A 16,576-nucleotide genomic window follows, 5' to 3' on the forward strand; every position below is an offset into this window, starting at 1 on the left:
CTGTAAAAACATTTTTAAAATTTATTCAAGCAACAAAAACTAAAGTTGTTGTTTTGCTTTGATTTTCACGCTGACTGCAGGCTTTGGCCTAATTTGTGGTGTGTGTGTGTGGTTTCAGGCCAACGTGTTGAGCCTGTTCCTAACCTTGTCGTCCATACTCAGATCCGGTTAATTGGACTTAAGTATCGGGGTTTTGGTTCTGCTTCCTGCCCCTGTCTCCATCTCTCTGCTGTCAGTAACAGAAGGAAATATTCCAAAAATTAAAAGGCATCTGACGTAATTTCGTGCCACGTTTTTCACATTGATGCTTCAGCTCTTCACGGCTGGATTTGAGATAGATGGACAGATGGCTGTTTGTTGTCATCACATCAAAATGTTTGTTTTGTTTATTTCCAGCAAATTTTCATTTAATTTTTCTAAAAATCATAAAACGAGTTTAAATTCCATAAATTATTATTATTATTATTATTATTATTATTATTGAAAAAATAAAATACGAGACAAATAATAATAATGAATTCAAATGTGTTTAATTATTAATAACTTATTTATGTAATTTTTTGTAATTATTAGGCCTATAATAATTATTATTAATAATATTACAACGATTAAGTAAAATAAAACAATTTGTTTAGAAAAAATATGTATTTTCGATTTCTTTGTGTAATGACACTATTTTCAGTATTTTTTTGTTTTACGTTTCTTCACATATTTTAAAGGCTTTCAGACCCATAACAATTTTTATGTAACATTTAATTTGTTTATCAGTAAATTTATAGTTATTCTGAACCTTTCACGAATATAAACTTTAATTGGGCTTTTGCAATTACTTTTTCTTTTGTAATTATATTTTAAATATGTTGAAGATTACTTCTGTTTATGTTCTAACGTCTTTTTAAAATCTTTTTTCTTTTGTTTTCTTTTAGAAACTTCCTTCAACACAAAGTTTTGATATATTATTTTTCTCTACTGCTCTAATGTGTGGTCGTGTGGAAAGAAGCAGTAACAAACGATCAAAGCGGGCTTGTTAGTTCGGTTTTAACCAGCTTCGTGCGTCGTTTACACCGAAGCCAATCCTACCGCTGAGCCGGTTCGGTCCTCTGGATCCGTTTTTTCCCGGTAATTCCGGTTGGATCAGTGCGAGAACACACAACTTCATGTGAAAGTGTTTAGTTTTTTAGATGACATAAATGATGATTAACTTATAGGAGCACATGGGCTGACGTCATTCACGCCTAGAAGGCACCGTTTCCGGCCTGCGCGCTCTGCCGTCTTCCTGCTTTAGGAATCAATAACGTGATTGATCAGCGGCGCTCCTGCGGGGAAACATCAGAAGTTCCCGCAGACTTCCTCATCTGAGCCAAAAAAAATCTGAAATAAAGTCTGTCTGTAAATGAAAACAAAGCAAAATAAATATTTTTAAACGATGTTTATTTTAGTGACGCCTCCGACAGCGGCGCTTCACCACGTCTTCCTCCTCCTCCTCCTCCCCCAGTCCGGAACAAGCGCAGCGGCGAAGACAGTTCAAGTCCAATCCCGGACACAGTGATCGGGCTTCGGCCTCAGGTGTATCTCTGAGGCGGGGCGACGAAGATCGAGGTGGGTCAACTTTCTCCTCCCTTACACACAAACTGTCTCAGGTTTCCACTTTTAGTATAGGTTTGTTATATTGGTCTAAAATATGATTTATTTTCTTTATTTTTGCACATTTTGACATTTTTCATGTTGGGAATGTTGACAGGAGCTGCAGTTGAAGGTGAGATGAACAATTCTTCTTTTTTGGAAGACAAAAGCATCAAAATTTTCTTCATTTAAAACATTAAAACTTTCCTTTATTTTCACCCAATTTTTGGTTTTGAACAATGTCCCAAAATTCTGCAAATATTCAAAATATTCAGACCAAATCGAAGTTTTTCCTCTATCTGAACCCACACTCTCCTAATTCCTGTCTGACGTGTCCCTTGGCGCACTTTAAAATGTGTTTCATTATTGAACGTTCAGCTGTTTGCTATAGTCACTCTTGTACCTGTCACCTTATCGGGGCAGCTGGCTGCAGGACTCCTCTGCATCGTCGCACTCTCTCTCTCCCCCTCCTCTGCTTCACCCCTGATCCCCCTGTCGTCTCCCAGTAACACACCTGTAACTGCAAACTTGTACACAATAATAACAGCCAGATGTGTCCATCTATCTCTCTATCTGGCCTGTCGGCAGTTAGTGGAGTGGCTGAGAGACTTGCAAGCGCGAAAGGTCAGTTAATCAATGGTTCACAATTTGACAAATCCCAGCAACTCTTATCGTCCTCGCGGGCGTTTAGCACCGAAAGAAGGACCACCGAGATAAATGCTTAATCCTGGCTGCTTGGGGAGAAAGAGCAAGGGAGTGCGGGAGCGGACGGGCGTGGAAAAGAGCAAGGAGCTGGAGGGAGGGGTGTTTCTGAAGGAAGGAGTCGTGGAAGTGACTCCAAGCAGAACTAGGTGAACAAATACACCCACGTTTAAAAAAAGGACAGCGTCTTGCTTTTGTCTTCTGTGTTCAAAAGCAGCAGGTGACTTTGGTGTCTCTCAGATCGCTGAATTCGCCTCCGGCTGGTCAGGCTGTGCCTTCTGGGTTGACACGAAGCCCCCCACCCCCGGGTCAGTCTTAGTTATGGCTTTGACGCTGTGTGTAAAGTTGAGAAAAACCTGAGGAAAACAGAGGTGTATGAGTGGCTGGATTCTCCCGTGGCATGTTAGCCTGCCTGCAGCAGTGTGCAACCAAGAGGAAAATGAGCTTTTGTCCACAAGGCTGGCCTTTTGCTTCTCTCTATTTCTTCTGAGCTGCAGGGGTTTTGGAAGTTGGCACACGTTCTGTGCCCTCCACCCTTAATAAAGATCACCTCGCCGTGGAACAGAATCAGTTATTTTTTTTACTCAACTGTTTATTTTTGATCTTTCCTCGTGATTTCATTGGTTCTAACCCCATTTCGAATCTGCGTGTTGTGATTTTTTGTTCTTATCTGAAACCTGGCACTCCTTGAGCGCTCACACAAGACAGAAGCTTGTGTCCTTTACCGCCATTTCAATACAAGTTCAATTTAATTCGATTGAGATTAGCTGGCATGACAGCGGATCCCTAGTATTGCCAAAGCACTTAGGAGGCAACGACAGGACCACATCGACGTGTACTAACGCGCACCCAGCGCTCTGCGAGCGGCCGACCTCTTAGCGCGACTCAGACAGACACGCTGATGAGTCGGGGGGGCGACAGGCAGAGCCAACGATGTGTTGGCAAATCTCTCGACGATGAAGTCAAAAGATGATAGAAAAATTGTGGAAAGAATGGGAGAGGAATGATGAAGGGAACCGGATGACGAGCAGCGCTGAAGTGTGACAGAGTGTGTCCAAAAAACATGAAAGAACGTCTGATTCTTCTAGAGAGAGGAGGTGATGAAGAGGAAGGAGGGAGAGAGCGCTCAAGACAAAAAAGAACAAAAAGAGAGGAGGGGGGGGAGGGGTCATAAAGGGGTAACATGCATAAGAGTGATGTACGAGAAGAAGGGAAAGGAAGAGATTTACTAGAAGAGAGATTAAGTCAAGTTGTCCCCGGTCAGTCATTAATCCGATTTAAGCGCAATTAAGGTGAGACTGATTCCTTCCTACAGAGAGAGAAATAGATGGAGAGGCTGAGGTGATGGGGGGGTGGGGGGTGGGTGGAGAGAGGAGACGAGGATGGAGTGATTGAAAGAGAAAAGTGGGAAAATAAAAACAGGTGGCTGGAGTCAGAACACTTGTAAGTGGACAAAACTAGGATGGTGGGACTAACTGAACGTCTACTAGATTATATGAATCTGAAGATGAAGTCAGGAGGTAAAATGAAACACATTTCTCTTGCTCCTCCTAACCTTGCTCTCTTCTTATTTAATCTGTGAGATTAACCCGAAGAATGAAGCTGCAAAACGAGTTCCTTCGTCGAGAGACGGGAGGTTTAAACGAGGAGGAGACAAAAGTTAAAGAGTGGTGATAAAACAGAGGAGTGGTGAGGAGTTTCACTCCTCCTCCTCCTTTGTTGTTCCAGATGTGTATCAGAGGTCGAGGGGTCGACAGAAGGGTCCCAACAACCGCTGTAGCATCTCCGTGTCTATTGAGAGATGGTGGTCCCCGATATCTCTGCCGTCTGACACGAACACAACACGACATAAATCAAAGGCACACGTGTGCACGCTCCCTCCATTAATCTCCCGGCGCGGCAGCCCGCTCTGCATGGAAGCAGCAAACGGCGTGAAGGCCGCGTCTTGTTAAGTGGGAAAGTCGATGGCTCGCTGCAGAGAAAGCCCTTACTTGTGTTGCTGCCATCTCTGATTGTTCGGGCTCTTCCAGCTCTTTTCGCCTCTTTTGTTTGATGCGTTCGAATTGTGTGCGGCGGCGCCCTCGACCACGAGCATAATTGCAGCTCCGCGTAACCGCTGGACAGCAGTGTGTGTTATTACAAAGCTTGTTAGCACGAAGAATGGAGCAGATTGACGGCCGAGGTCATAGATTTTGCTCGTGACATTTTCGGGATGGAAGTGGTTCTACATGATTTTGATTGACTTCCATCAAAGCCGACTGTTTAAACCACTTTGCTTTTATTGAGTGAAGTGTTTTTCACATCTAAATCTTTGTTGTTGCATCATTTTTTGTTGGTTCTGTATTTTCGTGGCAGATCCATTGCACGGCCCTGTGTCTGTGGCTCGTCACGATGCCAGATTGAGAGGCCATTTGGCTGCTGTTGACAGGAGGCAGCATCTATTGACAGGGTCCTGCCGGGGAGGCGTGTCTCAGGCCCTGCGTCCAAAGCGTTTGTGGCGTTTAATACACTGTAGCAGAGGTCCTCGCAGCTCTCGCCCTGCATGCTACTGCCATAGGGATCAATATGCACTGGGTTAGAGAGAAATGGACCATCTGATGCACACTCAGAGCAGGAGGTGGGGGTAACGAGGGGTTTAGAGGAAGAAAGAGAGGAACAGACTTGGAAAACAGGGAGATGTTGAGACCAAAAGGAATGAAGAAGAAGAGAGGAAATGATTAGAGGCATGGTTTTAAAAGACATGGAGGCAGAGCGCTGCTCGGAGGAGAGATAGATGGCGAACGAGGGAGGAAAAGTAGTCGGTGGTTGAAAGAGACGTTCAGCTGGGAGAGAAAACAGATTGGAGCCCAACGAAGAGACACTGAAGAAAGAGGACGAGTCCAGACACCAGGGAGGAATCACACAGGAAAGGAAAAAAGACATAAGGGAAGAGACGAGTGCGAGATAGGAAGAGTGGGAGGGGGTGAACCATGGGGGGAGAAAAACAGAGTGAAAGAGAGAGAGAGAGGGGGCAAGGGAAGGATGGGGAGGAAAGGGGGGTAAAATTTCCATCAGGTTTTCAATTGGGGCGGATCAATAGTGTATTAGAGCTCACCTTGACCCCGTCTCCCCCCCCTCCCGCCGGCCCAGCACACAGGCCAAGCTACTCTCCCTCACAGCAGGGGATGGAGAGGGGGAGAGATTGCATTACGGCCTCTCTTTCGTGGACCAAAGTGGCAGAAAATGGTACAATAAAAGCAAGAGTGAGCAGGAAAACTAAATCGTGGTGAGCAGAAACGGAGAAAGTGGGAGACAGGGGCCAGGAGGGAGCAGAAGAAGAAACCAGCGGGTGTCGTAGCGCGGGCTTGGATGGATCTTTCAGTGGGGGACAATACTTGCGTGCATGACTTCAGTGTGTTTGCATCACTGAAACACTCGAAAAGTCAGATTGGAGCTAATGTTGTTCACAAAGAGGCGTCGATGCAACCTGCAAACACACACATAAATGTTTAGTTGTTTTCTTTCTTCTGTTTGCTGGGTTAGGAGGGTGTGTGTGTGTGTGTGTGTGTGTGTGTGTGTGTGTGTGTGTGTGTGTGTGTGTGTGTGTGTGGGTGTGTGTGTGTGATTTAAAAATTCAGATGAATCCTTATCTCATCCACTACATGTGTTTATTTTTCCACCCGTGCGGCAGCTTTACATAATTTATATGTAAAACATGAAAAATTTGTGTCTAAAAGAAAAAGTTTATACTTAAAACAAATAAATGTTGGACTTTTTCTGTTCTGCACTCGGTTTAGTCGCCATTCATGACACCAAATCCACTTCCTCTAAAGCAACACTAAGTTTTACGTTTCTCCTCCTGCTGGTTGAAATCAGAACTACAACTGTCATAAAAATCCTTCCATAGCCTGCTGTTGCTAGCGCTAAAAACAAGCTAACACTAACACAAGCTAACTAATGCTAAATAAGCCATGAAATAGATCCACGCTGTTGGACAAAAAATATTACTTACAAGTCCAGCAGCAACAACGCCAGATTACCATCAGTCTGTGATTTTATATCCTCCTTTAGCTCAAATTACTTTACTTTCCAGACTTCACCTTGATGCCAAAAAAGGTAAATTGCTTCTTCTTCTTGTGGAAACATCTCTCAGCTGCTCTTGATAAACATAACGTCTACGATAGTTTTCAGTCAGGTTTTCGTAGAGCTCATTCTACTGAACGAACTCTTCTTAGAGTCTCTAATGACCTTCTGACTCACAGTGATGCAGGGGACTGATCTGTTCTGGTCCTGCTGGACCTGATTGCAGCCTTTGCCACCGTTGACCATCACCTGCTACTTGATACCTGAGAGACTGGGTAGGCCTATCAGAATCTGCTCTGAAGTGGTTCTCCTCTTATCTGTCTGAGCCTTCCTTCTCGGTGGCTGTCTCCAAGTTTCGGTCCACCTCCCTCTCCCTCGTCCACGGTGTCCCACAAGGTTCTGTGCTGGGGCCCCATACTGTTCCTCCTCTATCTGCTCCTTCTTCAGCACATCTTGAGCTCTTTTAAAGGAATCTCCTACCATCTTTACGTAGATGACACCCAACTGTACATCTCCTTTAAACCCCATGAGATGTCTGAACTGCAGCTGTTACACACCTGCTTAGACTCCATTAAAACCTGGACGGCTGGGAGCTTTCTTCAGCTGAATGAAGATAAGACTGAGATCTTCATCTGTGTCACCTTTTTTAGTAACCCTAATGCTTAAAAATCCACATAGCAATAACTTAAATCAGTCATTTTTACTTCTAGAATCCTATCTTTTTTTATTTAATATTTTAGTCAGCCTGCTTCTCCGTCTGGGCTATGATGCAAAATAAAACATAAAAAAAGGCCTAAAAAGGGGGTTGCTTCTGCTTGAATATTAAAAATTACCTTCCAGCGGTGTTAAAACAAGGTCTGCTTTCAGGCTGTGCAGCAAAAATCTGTGATCTGCTGAAGACCAGGGCTCCTGCAAACGCTGACAAACAGAAATGCGTGTGTCCTCCACGGGTGGAGGACAGAAACTTGAAGCTGCTTCAGGAGGACAGAAGCAGGAGGAGGGCAGTGATGAGGGGAGAGGTTGAATAAAAAAATTGATCTGGGATTTTAGCATTTAGACACAGTTTACAAAGCGATATTGAGGTGAGGCGGGGGACTGTGTAGAAGGGGAGGCACTTTACTTTACAATAGGTCAGTTCTGCTTCTAACGCGGTTACAGTCGTTCTTCCTCTCTACGTAAAATAAACTAAAAGCGCATTTTTTGAAAATCTTCTTCCTGTGATCCATCTTCAGGTGATTTAGCTGTTCAGACACCAGCTTGTTTGTAAACGTGCACACCTAAACCAGCAGCAGCCTCCCTCCTCTCCTGCACGTTTCCTAATGCTGTTCTTATTGTCGCCCATCCACACTCCGGTGCACAAGTGCACGCCGAGACACCCGACAAAAGCGTGCGCACACACCGCCTTGCACACAAACGGCGTCCCACTCACTGAGGGGGAGAAAAGGGGAAGAAAAAAGGAGAGAAAAAAGAAATCGATCGCCGGGGATAGCGGTGCGCGTCGGAGGATCGTATCTTGTCAAAATAATATATTACCCTCATCCCCGCCTGATCGATGCGGTGGATTAGGGACGGAGGGCTCTCCCTCCTCCCTCTCCTCCTCTCCCTCCCACCCTGCCTCCCTCTCTTCCTTCTCGGTGCTTGGTGCAGTTTAATATTTACCTCCGTGAAAGAGCGGCCTCGACGGCTCTCAGCTCTAATTGATTCCGACACATGCGGCTCTGTGCTCAGGCTGCGGATGAGAGAGGGAGGGCCGGCTGGAATGCAGAGGGACGGAGGGGAAAGGAGGAGGAAAACGTAAGGCTGAATGAAAAAGAATGAAAATATGAAGGCATATGGGAAAATTAGGGAAAAACACAAAGAGGTGAATAACATGCAAAGAAAGAAAGGATCAAATGTAAAAAAAAAACGTACTTTTCAAGACTTCAAATGATTCAGGATGATGGAAAGATGGCAACAAAACCAAGTTATGGAAAGAGGAACTGCACATGGAAGGTCAGAGGAAATATAGTTGGAAAAGTGACAGAGCCATGAGGTAAAGAGAAATGGTGATGCTACCCAGTACAAATAGGAGCAAAGGGACGGATGAAATGGAAATCTGAGAGGAAATGAATCAGGAACAATGAGGCAAACAAAAAAGAGAGTTGGTGGAAATGGGATGGCACGTGGAAACGACTCGGAGGGAAGCTGGAATAGAAACGGGAGGGATGAGGGCAGAGGGGAGCAAATGAGAGGGAATTAAGAGAGTGACATGAAGATGGATGGAAGGAGGGGAGTGAAACATGACGGGTGGAATGTAGAGCACCAATAAAAAGGCAGGAAGAAATAGGGGGATGATGTGGAGAAAAGGAGCCTGGCGCAGGGGTGACAGAATGATATCAGGTGGGATAGACAGAAAACAGGAATGATAGTGGAGCGCGAGGCGGGAGAGCATGAGAGGGACCATATTTCCCTTTGAAGGAACTGGGCTGTCACGCTGTTCCGCCAGCGCAGAGCGGCTCTATAAAATACAGGCAGCAGGCGGCTCGTGTCGGGTGACTTATGTGTATATCTAGGCTCTGTCAATATTTCTTTCTGTCATCCCTCCTTCCTCTGTGCTCCTTCCATTCTTTCCTCCTCTTGTCCTTTCAGACACTTTCTGGTTGTCCTTCTCTTCCTGTTTCCTCTCTCAGCTGTTCTCAGTTTAGTCACTTTTACTTTGAAACTTCGACTCACAAGACAAATTCAAATGTGGCACAGCTACTTTGATGACTCGGTGGACCCAAATTCCCTCCGTGATCCGTCATTACGAGACCGCACGGACGACGAGCCGTGAGCGACACCAGAGATACTCTCATTGATTTTCATGTCATAAAGTCCTGGCTGCATGATCCAAAAACTAGGAAATCGCTAAACATCTGAAGCCCACACTTTTGCATGAGTGAATCAAAGCGTGTGTTTGCACACGTTTCACTCCAAACCTCTCCTGCAACGCAGAAGCACCAGGTGGTAGGTTGAGTTATTCATGCCGTGCCAGGGAGGATTGAACTTCCTCCTCCTCGTTTGACACAAGTCAACATCCTGAACTGAACACAGGCCCGTGGAGAATTGGGTCTATAGGGAGGAGACATCCTACAGGTCAGGTTAGGGTTCAGAACTTCTTTCTGTCTTTCCTGTTTTATGAGGTTTGTTCTTTGGCTCTGGCTCGTTTTGAAACCTGTTCCAGGAGAGGCGGTGACAAAGAGAAAGCATTGTTTGATTTTGTCACACGTTCTTCAGAAGATAACTGAAAACAGCAGGACAACCAACAGACGAGTCAGTGATGAAATAGAGCTTTTTTTATTTTATAGAATAAGCTGAAAATTTCCAATCCATCCCCGTGACTTCCTCTTTTCTTTGAGCTATTGCTTTTTCCTCTCTTCCCTCCCTCTCCGCGCGTCTCTCTGCCACCGTGTCTGTTCTTTATTTACACATCTCCCCCGCTCTCTGCAGTGGCTCAGGGAGCGGTAACAGAAGTGTCACTTGTCATTATTGGCCTAATTCAGTAATCCGTCATCGTGCGCTCACTGTATGCGGCGCATTATATGCAGGCACAGCAGGTGTAGTACGCACAGAGGTGGAGATTCGATTTGACACGCACAGAGGCGAGCGGGGGCCGGCGGGGGCCGTGGCACACGGGCTCCGAGTGTGTGTAGCTACATCTGTTAGTGTGCTGAAACAGTGGAAGAGGGGAAAGATGGAGAGATTGAATCTGTGTGTGTGTGTGTGTGTGTGCGTGTGTGTGTGTGTGTGTGTGTGTGAGAGAGAGAGAGAGAGAGAGAGAGAGAGAGAGAGAGAGAGAGAGAGAGAGAGAGAGAGAGAGAGAGAGAGAGAGAGAGAGAGAGAGAGAGAGAGAGAGAGAGAGAGAGAGAGAGAGAGAGAGAGAGAGAGAGAGAGAGAGATTTGACATTACGGGTATTATTTTTATTTTTTTATTTTTATTTTTTCAAAGATTTTCCTCAACTTCAGTGAATCATGAAATCTCAAATGATATTTTATACTATTAAAAATTCATTACTTCATATGAAATCTTTTCCAAATAAGTTCACGTTTTTCCTTAAAGGGGCGATAGAACGTCTTTTTACATTTGGAAACTGTTCTTTGAGCCTCAGCATATCAACAATGGTTGGGGCTCAAGATGGCCGAGGAGCCCCGTCAACCTCATAAAGTCCTACAATGGAAAGACTGGCTTGCCCCGCCCACTCGGCTAGAACATGAATATTGATATCTGTACCATATGAGCTATGGCAGGGGCGGATTTAGGACTGAAGAAGATCCGGGGCTTAACACGCGCACGCGCGCGCACGCACACGTGACACGCACTAGTCAACATCATATATATATATATATATATGTTGTGCCACATAATTTTTAATCTGAAGCTACATATTCAGCATATTCAGGGCAGAGTATTGTTCCTGTTAGTGTTTAGTGTGAGATGATAGTAAATATTCCCTTTCTTTCTCCAACAACTTTACCTGATAGTAAGCTAACTTTAGGCAAACCAGCAGCACAACAAATATTTTCAAATAAGACTCACAAACCTGAGTCAACACCAGTCTCATCAGAGCTGGGGTTCTGTCGTTGTACTTTTGGTCTAAAAAACGTCCTTATGTCCATCTTCACTCATGCGTTTCAGGCAGAGAGTGTAGAAGAAGCCGGCTGCTGAAGGGCTTCTTCTTCAGTGGTGGAGACTCAGGCAGGCTGTATACAAACTATTGCCAGCTGCGCCCTCTCTGTTGGACTTTGGTACTGCATGTTACTTCCGCGATTTAGATCCGGGACTTATGATGAAAGATCCGGGGCTTCAGCCCAAGTAGCCGGGCCTAACGCCGCCCCTGAGCTATGGTAAATGGTCTGTATTTGATATTGTGCCTTCTAGGGTTCTACAACCCCCCAAGGCACTTTACAGCACAAATAGTCATTCACCCAACAGCACACACTGTTGATGATGAGCAACAATGTGGCCACAGCTTCCTGGGGCAGACTGACAAAAGTGAGGCTGCCGAACACAGGCGCAACTGGTCCCTCCGACCACGGTTACAGTGTCCCCGCCCAAGGACTCTGCTGCCACCATTGCCCTATAAAGCTGCGTGCCGAAAGGCCGTTATTTTCCGATTTCTCTGTGACACATTTGGACTTATTCTGCCACATTTCCATCTCAGTGCGACACAACTTGTATTGAATTGGTCCAGTTGGACAGCCAGGTACCTGGCTGCCACTGACTCTTTAGTAACTGCATCACTTCAGTTCCAAGCACCAAGTTGGGTAGAAAATGCAAATTCAGAGACTGTTGGCCACTGATTGGCCAAAGGGCAGCATCACTGGTTGTTCCAGAGTTTTCCACCTGCTATCTTGCTGCCTTTTTGTTTTTGTTGTGCCGTGTTTGTGTGCGACATACAGATCCCCTGTGCTCACAGGTTCCACAGGAATCACACCGAGGTGCGCTGGGTAGGTGCTAATGGAACTGCAGCGTGTGTACAGCCATGTAATGTCCGGATGACTCGATAGGAAAGCCATTGATCTGTCTGGCATTCAACCTCATGTCTTTGAACTAGAATAGTAGCATTGGCTTGGGCTAGCATTGTTGGTGGTGCATTACCACCAACAACATCTACATACATTATTACCAGAGTGTGTTTGGACTATGTGGGCTACAGCTACGATGGCGTGTTATTGCAGCTGTGCTCGCTCTGAACCGTTTCTCTGTTACATCACTAATTTAAAGCAGGTCGGTACATGGGGGTTCGATCCCTGGTCGGGTCATACCAAAGACTTTGAAAAAAATGGGACCCAATGCCTCCCTGCTTTACACTCAGCATTAAGGGGTTGGATTGGGGGGGTTAAACCACCAAATGGTTCCCGAGCGCGGCTGTGTCTGCAGCTCACCGCTCCCCCAAGGGATGGGTCAAATGCGGAGAACAAATTTCGCACACACACCTGTGTGTGACAACTAATGGGACTTTGACTTTGACAAACCGCCTTCCACGTCAACGTTGAATTCTCAAACCCCTTTAACAAAAATCAGTGTATGGCATCTCTTGTTCCCACGCTCACAGAGCAGTAACAGAAGTGTCCCGTCATCGGGATCAGGACATAAAACAAGTACAGGGTCATATTTTTATGACCACACTCTTTGACCCTTTCAGCTCCTGAACCACAAATCATTTCTTTATTGGGTTGCATCAACCCTCATTAGGTCAAGCAATCGGGCAAATATCTGCCATTTTTAATAATGAAATCAAGATTTTATCCCAATTTGTGTGGATTTACAACTATAGCTCATTTTTTTCCACTGTGCAAGTGTAATGATTTAAATTACATGTTATTTAATGAGCCATAAGACGTAGGACTCCATGGCAAATATGAAATCAACCTTATGGATCTGTTGGGTTATTTTAACCAGAAGATTGGAACTTTTTATTGCAGAGATTAGCTAACAGCTTCGTATTCACTCAGAGACAACAGAAGAGAGAGAGTTGAGATTAAAAGTTTAAAAATGTATTACTAAACAAATTAAACTAGACTAACTTTAACACTAAATGTATGGTGTAACTAAGGTGAATGAGACGGAGAATGGTGTAATGTGGAATGTTGCTCAGAACCAGCAAATCCGAAGAAGCGATTATGTTTATGTTTATGTATTTAGCAGACGCTTTTGTCCAAAGCGACTTACAAGTGATAATCAGCACGTTGCCATTGAGGCTAACAACAACAATAACAACAATTTGACATCAGTCATGGAGAGGAGGGAACGAAGAAGTGGACGGTAGAGAGGGGGGACGGGTGCAGGGAGGGTGCTAGTTAAGAAGATGCTCTCTGAAGAGCAGGGTCTTCAGGAGTTTCTTTAAAATTGAAAAGGAAGCCGCTGTTCTGATTAGTTCTGATGGGAAATGAAGGTGATGTGTTCGCGCTAAGCTTTGGTTAGGAGATTCATAAACGCATTCGACGCCATTCCGTCGGCCTACATACCCTGGTGGAAGTCCTCGTTAGATCAGGAATGTCGAGGTCCAGCTGGACCCACTCTGGAACCGAAGCCGGTAGGAAAAGCAGCGGTTGCCGACCAGACCAGTCTTTGAGATACTTCCAGGTCACAACGGTTTTGTTGTCATCTAGCGAGACCCAAAACTGGGTCATGATGATTCAGCTTTTATTCTGAAAGGAACCGTTGCAGCAGTTGGAACAGCAACAGATTTTATCCAGCTTGTGTTGGTTCTTTTGGCTGAAGAGGAAAGTTACGGATTGGCCACTCCGACACTTCTCTAGAACGCTTTGAACTGGCGTTAAAGATGACGTGGGCATAGTTTTATACTTCGGATGTTTTGTTTTATGGTCAAATGAAAAGATGACAGATTTTACCAGACACCACCCAAAACCCCGCCTCCATCAGATCTGGCAGATTGTGATTGGTTCAGTAAAGCAATGTATTGTGTCTTAACGCTACGTGAGATCAGTCCTAGTGGAAACATTTAAAGTCATATTACTTATTATATTCTATAGGATTATAATAAAGTAATTAATATTTTGATTTCACAGATTGGTCACATCTTAATATTGACTAACACTTTGTTTGATTAGCTTTATTAAAATAGAGTTCTGTGATTTATTAAAGGGAGAGAGTCCATTCTTCATTCTTCTCTTGGGCTGGAAAGAAAGCAGTTTAGAGCAAACGCATGAGACCTTGAGGCCATATCTCATGCAGACTAGTTCTGTGTCGTCGGAGAGGGGAAAATGACTTTTGGTGGGAAACAAGTCATTTCATTCTGTTACACAAGGTACCAAACGAATGCAAACAAACAGTTTTCTTTTGTAAAAGCAGCCCTAAAATAAAAATAAAACAGAACATGTTTGCTAAATAACATTTTAACCAGTTTTCCAACAAACAGAGCATCACATCCCTCTGACAGTAACACAACACAGTGTTGCAGATTCTTGCATTAGCATCAATAAAGCGACCTTGCGAGTCCTGATAGGTGCTACAAATAAAATGTATTATTATTATTATTATTGTTTTATTATTAAAGTCACATTTAATCATCAACATAATGTGTGAGAAAATTTGGTGTTGTTAGCAACAGACTGTTATGTTGTGCTATTTACAGTAACAAGTGTGACATTAACGTCTCAGAGAACATAATTAAAATAAAGAGCAGAAGTTTAAATAAAAAGTTAAATATTAATACTCGGTGTTGACCCATAGTGACCCAAGATCTGACATGTGGGACGAATTCATTTGCACGTTATTCACAAATTCTAACTGCGTTAAGGCGTTATTTTACAAAAACTAAGAGCTGGACACTTGTTTCATGTTCTCAGATGCATCAGTCATTCCAGGTCCCTACATCACGGGCAGCAACCACACCATGAACATGAAGATTCAAATCTTTCCTCCACAAATCAATAGCTGTTAGTGTTTTCTGTTGCTTTTTTACACCGAGTTAATCTTTTACACCTTTTTAACATGCAGTTCAGATTGCTCAGTTTCTCTAGTTTGTTACTAAAAGTTGAACAAATAAAAGTCATGTTTGCTTTACTTTAAGTGTCCTAGACACAATATTTCTTTTTTTTTCAAAGAATTGATGACAAATTGCCGTGGAGTTTGAACAGTAAATTAAAGAGCAAGTCACCCTCAAATAAACTGTTTTTTGCTGATAAACTAAATAAACGAGTGTCTAATCGTGCTGCAGACACGTGTTGTAAATAATTTGGCACTTCAGTGCATCTTAGTTAAAATTTAAATATTCTGCCTAAAACTGGCAGTGTTGTGCCGTCGTCAGGTAAAAACTCTGCACTGTATTTGAATTTAAATCTGCCACCGCTATTGGCTAAGAGGTATGCTATGATGTAAACTGGTACATTATGATGTCACAATTCTTCGTGAGCCTGTGTGAGTGTGAATTTGTTAGCGGCTCCGCCCTCTCGGTCTGCCAGGCAACAGCATTTGTTGCATTTTTCAAACAGGAAGTGGGAGTAGAGTAAGAATCTGGTAGGGGGTGACTTGCTCTTTAATGCTAAGGTTTGCGCGTGGTGATGTAGGGGCCAGCAGATGAAGATGAAGATTGGCATCATTTGACTTCTGCCTGCAGTTTTTATTCATCCATGTGCACAATAAACTAGAATCAGTCATTGGAGTTATAACAAGAACCAAGAGAATCGAGCACATCACTCCTGACCTTAAATCTCTGCACTGGTTACCAGTAGACTACAGAATCAATTTCAAAGTGCTACTACTAGTCTATAAATCACTAAATGTCATGGGGCCAAAATACATGTCGGATCTCCCTCTGGTGTCTACACCCAGCAGGGCTCTGAGATTCAGCAGTCAGCTGGTAGAACCCGGGGTCAGAACCAAACAAGGTGAAGCTGCTTTAACACTCCCATGGGTGTGACCCCGCGAGGAACGTTGACCATTGAGAAGGGTTGATGGTTTATCCCTTGGGTCCACGCGGCAGAGGTGAGGAGTGAGCACCACCCACTATGCTGCACACTTCCTCAAATGTGCCCCAACTCTGGTAACTTTTAAATTAACATTGAAAACTTTCATGCATTCATTAGCATATATGAATGAATGACATTGAATTACACCTCTGTGTACGAAATGTGCTACATAAATAAAGCTGCCTTGCCTTCATACAAACTCAACTATCTTTCAAGCTTGAATTTTGTGTTTACATTTCACACCCTTGTATAGGTGGGTCAAGTCCAGCCTTCGTCCCACATGCCTTCCCACAGACTGGTCCCAGCTGCATGCTGGGTAGTTTTCTGTGTGTGAACCAGAATGAGATGGGATGCTTTTAAGGGTTGAGATCTCGGGGCTTCCTTTTCTCTTTTTATCAACGGCAATTTGTATGTGAGCGCTCACCTCTGTAGTCCCAGCAGACACGGTGGATTTCATCAAGTTCTTAACCCCACAAGGCTACAAATCCAGTTACCACTGTAAGTGATTTAAACTGTTTAAACTATCACAGCGCTCCATGTTGAGCCCCAGCCTGGTGCAAGACACACCCACGTCACCCCGAACCACATGTGAGTCTAACTACATTTACCTTTATTTTTTATCCCACTTAAATGTTGCACCATAGAACGCCTGCGATTTCCACCCCGGCATCGAATCCCGGCTCTGTGGGGATTCAGGGCTATTGCTTTGTTTAAAGTTCTTTTTCATGGCTTTATC

The 16,576-nt window shown here is 44.2% G+C and overlaps 1 protein-coding gene across 3 annotated transcripts in view; it reads left to right on the forward strand.

The window, feature by feature from the left end:
• erfl1 (Ets2 repressor factor like 1) overlaps positions 1–16,576 on the forward strand; it is a 69,225-nt gene that overhangs the window by 19,741 nt on the left and 32,908 nt on the right. For all 3 annotated transcript variants that reach the window (XM_054741117.2, XM_054741118.2, XM_070551130.1), the window contains exon 2: positions 1,440–1,599. The gene's annotated coding sequence lies outside the window, so the exon portion shown is untranslated. The remainder of the gene's footprint in view (positions 1–1,439; positions 1,600–16,576) is intronic.

The sequence above is a fragment of the Nothobranchius furzeri genome, chromosome 5 (assembly GCF_043380555.1).
Source record: "Nothobranchius furzeri strain GRZ-AD chromosome 5, NfurGRZ-RIMD1, whole genome shotgun sequence".
Classification (NCBI taxonomy): Eukaryota; Metazoa; Chordata; class Actinopteri; order Cyprinodontiformes; family Nothobranchiidae; genus Nothobranchius; species Nothobranchius furzeri.